Source organism: Tuber melanosporum (assembly GCF_000151645.1).
Source record: "Tuber melanosporum whole genome shotgun sequence assembly, scaffold_13, strain Mel28".
Lineage (NCBI taxonomy): Eukaryota > Fungi > Ascomycota > Pezizomycetes > Pezizales > Tuberaceae > Tuber > Tuber melanosporum.
Window position 1 is genome coordinate 588,955 of NW_003298786.1, and position 4,938 is coordinate 593,892.

The window sequence follows — 4,938 nt, forward strand, 5'->3', positions numbered from 1 at the left end:
AGTGTATCGGTTGATACGTTGGATTAGTTTCGTTCATGCTAGATATGAACGGATTTCTGTATTTAAAGACCGCCTATTTCTACGATAGGAAAGGCTGACTTCGACAGACAGTATTTCAATATACTTGGTTGAACAGTTACTTCTTTGTTCCTCAGTACACCCTCGAAGCCTCCTTTAGTTCTCAGCTCTCGCCTCCTCTCTGGAAGAGCAGGCCACCTGCCAACTATCGTATCTATTACCGATAACGTGAATAGCTCTTAACGAACATGTTACATGTACAGGATATAGCCACGAAGCCCCCGGTTCATGTGTTCTTGGACTGTATGCTGGCCCTCATCCAGGGTGAAAACATGTTTCCTGATACTGACTTGGCTGAGTTGTGGGAGGTTATGGTGCCACTGTTAAATGCCTTCTCTTATATCAGTCTCGGTTGGGCTTCCAGTCACATGATCATTAATGGTAATGAAAAGGTAGGCCTGAAGGCTGAGGCCTGTGTTAGACGTCCCTTGCACCCTCTACTTTGGGAAGGAGTTAGCTTTGGGATCGGCCAAGTGGCCCTGGCTCGAGAGCTATGGAAAGGGGAATGGTGGACCTGGCAAGCTTGAGAGGGACATGGGTACTACGCTCATGAACTGAGGGTACCCCAACACCTGAAAGGTCTGACCTGTATGGACTTCTATGTTTTGTGAAGAATCTGAAGTGGAACTGGCTTGGTTGGCCATGACCGCTATGATGGGAAAGAAGATTGACGCTACTGAACAGAATGCCAGCGCTACTCTAAAAAACATCCTGCCAACGAAGACTTGTATAAGGATTCAGCAGTCTCGAGGTAGAAATATTGGTAAATAGATTATCGGGGGTTAGGCCTGAGAATTCCTTGTTATATTGGGGTTGTGGATGGGAAACTACTTGTAGCAGGTAACCACTTTGATGGTACAATAATGGCAGAAAGGAACGGTAGAACTGCCTCAGTAGGAGACCCTACGATTTGAGCCCAGTGCAAGAAGAAACATGATGGTGGTGGATACATCTTGTCAGCCAAGACGACGATGCAGAAAAGATTGGTTCTTTTATACCACCAACGACTATGCAAGTGTCCCTGTTGTGGTACTGCTATTTCCACTATGGCTACTAAGAAGTGAGCCACCTTCGCTAAACACTTCAAGAAATGGCCCCAGTGTCTACAGATATGTCATAATCATTTCTGGTATTCTCAACACCAGCAGTGGGATGGGTTGAACCTGGCAACATGAACATCGGTAGTTGTGAGATGGGCTAAGGTAAACATGTTGCTAAAAGAACCCTGTTGCCACTTTTGTAGTTTGATGTTGGTGGGAGGTTACTTGGATCTTGGATTGTATTATAAGAGGACAGAGAGATGTTGGGATAGACTACAGGTTCCCTTTGTAGAGTATGTGGGACAAATTGTGTTGGAGGCGGATAGGAGTGAGGGCGTAAGATGGTAGTTGGGTCGTGAGGTGGGAAGACGGTTGATTCGAGGACTGTGCTAGTCATTGCCAGTGCCCGCGAGTCCACATAGGTAGTGAATTTTGGATTAAAGTTTTTGAGGAGCAATTGCAAGGCAGAATTGTCCGACATAGTGTATTTTAGATTGTTTGTTTTTTATAAGATGTGGGGGAGACTAGTCGTATGCTAGTGTTAGCGGTACTAGTATAAATAAAGTTAGATTGAATTCTAAGTACTTTTCCTACATATTACTTTAATGAATATAAAACATCTTTACGCTCTTTATCATTATCACAACCTTTATTGCTATTTCGACGAGAATAACTCTATACGTGGTAGAGTTAGAGAAAGCTTACAGTAGGGGTTCCTAATAGTTGCCAAAGGTCTTGTACTATTGGAAACGTAGGCATAGGCCTAGTGCTATCAAAAGGCTAAGAAGAAGAAGAAGAGAAGTATCGTTCCTCGTCGCCAAGAACTAACCATCTGAAGGGGGATCGTTACAGGTACGAGATACGTGGTAACGATTATGACAACCAAGCTAACGGCATCCGCCGGAACAAAATCTGCATCGGTCGTGGTACCGCGGTTGTTGGGGCAGGCATGGATTTTGGTGTGGGCATCAGTGACTTGTGATGACACGTCTGCACAAAGCCAGTGATATGGAATGGCCGCACAAAGCCCCGATTAGGAAGCTAATAGCTATATATTAATGACTTCCTCCTCCTCCTCCCCAGTTCCTTCATCGATCAAATCCCCTGTTCAAATCGGCCGCCAACCCGATGCAAGAAATCACCCGCTTGTACTCAATATTATACAAGTTGAAAAGCCATATCCCATTGTTCTATGCCGTAAAAGGATATATAAAACACAAAAGGAGAAAGCCCATCTCCATCTCCACCAGGGTTAAAAGGAAAACCTGGCCAGGAAATGGAGTGGAAAAATGGAAAATATTACCGGAAGACAAGGGAAAACGCAGAAAACATCCTAGTTCACTGTCGCCCCCACTGTAGTTATCATCCTCATCCGGAGCGATGGGCATGCTTAACCCCGAGGGGGTTCTTCTATTCTCGCCCATACCACTGGTCCGTGTCCTCCAATTCCATTATACGCGCTTCCTTCACCGTCCCAAGGAATAGGGTTACCGGGGTGAGCATCGTAACTGGCCCACTTCCACTACGTCCGTGATGAGAGGAGAATCTGCTCTCACCATCGTCCTCATCTAGGTCTTTGTTAATGAGGGCATATTCGTCCTTAGAACTCAAGGCGTCCTTGGTGATTTCCTCAATGTCATGTCCTGCCAGGCTAGGTTTTTGGATGGGGACGCTGCATTGGCGGAAATAATAAGCGGCATAGCCTGCAATCGCAGCTCTAAGCCAGAAAAGCCCATATAAGGTTAATGAGGAAGAAAATGGGACTGGGGGATGAATGCCGTGTAGGGGATGAATGTCGTGTAAGGTGAGAGGGGTGTGTGTGTGTAAACCACAGAATCACACCGAGTCCGATGGCTACTAAATCCACTGCGGGCGCTTTCCACTTTTGGTCCCCTACTCGCAGTGTTGAAGTGTCCTGAAACATGTACCCGCACTGTGTGGTTTAGTTCGATGATCTCAGCTCTGTGTTTTGTATCGCTCATCATCTGTCACTGGACATCCTACTGACTTATAAACGGAGAAGCAAATTGGTCGTCCGCTATCAGATGGGGCAGTCATTGTAGGCTAACAGATGCTGAGCTTTTAGGTCAACAGTATCGTCAGTTTTCACGACAGTGTGCAGGAGTGTAGATGGGTGGCAGGTGGACGGGTACAGTACAAGCAGAGGACGGAAAGGCTCACCATTGCGAAGATGTATTTTATCACACTACTCGCTGGATCCTTCGCAGACATGCTTGTTATAACCACACTCCATTACCACCACGCTCCATAACGCCTGAGTGATGTGTAGAGAAAGCTGGCCTTTACAAGAATAGCCGTATTTACCATGATGCCTGAGTATTCGTTCCCCAAACCCTTTGGCTCTGCACCTACCACCACATCACAGTCCCAACCACATCTACATTTGTGCTGATTCCTGATTCTCCTTGTCGTGAGGCCCCGGTGACCCTGACCCGAGCGTTGGAGTTGTTGAAAATACTGCTCGGCATGCAATCGCCACCCCCCGCTCATTGGTATCGCTCTTGCTCATCCGCACGCAGGCTATCAGCCGCTCGTACGATATCCTTTGTCACCTGCTCGTGAGTTGTCGCCCGCTCGTGCGCTCTCACCGGTCGGTATCGCTGCCGTTCCCGTTCCCATTCCCGTTATCATTACTCTTGTCGCCCGTTCTTTTGCAGCCGTTGCATGGAGGTTATCTTCCGTTCGTGGCTGTGGAAAGGATCATGGGCACGAACGCGGCTGGAAGGAAGGCGGAGGGTGAGAAGTAGTGAGAGGGTCCTTTGTAGGAGAACGGGACGCGTGGGGGCCAGGAAGGTGGAAGAGTTCATTGAGAAACATCACTTTCTTATATTAGAGCGGGAGACATGCGGATGGAGATCTTTCGTCCCCACCAACAAGTCCTATTGTGCGATGGTGTACTACTGTCCAAGTCTTTGCCATGTGTTTATCGTATTCGGAGGGGTGAGAATGGGGATGGGCAGGTGCGCGATGAGGCGAGAGGGAGGGAGGATGGATGGATGGTCTAAACCTGAAACCCTTCCGGATACAAGTACGAAAGGGTCTACCGCCAAGCGCATGGTAGAAAGGTTGTCATGTGTAAAACTTGACATTGTGGCGGTGCAGATCTTGGCATTTGTCGGGTGGTCATGGCATTTGTCGGGTGAGTATCCCCTCAACTGCCAACATCTGCCATTCCCGTGACATTGCCTAACTGGGCTTGGTCACATTGCTTAGTCACTAGTAAGCACCACAAGAAAAAACCTCGTATATCAAAAGACATTATGTAGAAGGAGTTGTGGTCAAATGTCATCGCTTCGGAACTTGTACTACTTCTCTGCAAACATTTCAATTTGATTCCACTGATTCAAACTCTCTTAAGTATATATCAGATCCCTCGAAAATTTAATGACATCGATCTAGTGTGCCCACCCGAGTTCTTCAAGCTTCCTAGAGGTATCAAGCGTGATCCACCCCCTGACTCAGATTCCCCACCGGGAGACTGGCAACCTCTCCAGATCCACACGGATAATGAGTATCCCCATGGCCACCCCCAACTACCAGCTAGTATAGATGACTCCAATGCAATCGAGCTGTTTCAACTCTTCTTCACTGACAAGCTCCTGGATGAATTAGCCTACTATACCAATAGTTTGGCTAAAAAATACTACGAGGAGTCAAAAAAAAATAACGGGGGAGTGCACTCGAAAATAGAAACCAATATATGGGCAGGAACTCTATGTATATCTTAGTGTAATACTTTATATGGCGCTTCACCAAGAGCCTTCGATTGGCGACTATTGGAAGATTTCTGTTAGCTTTC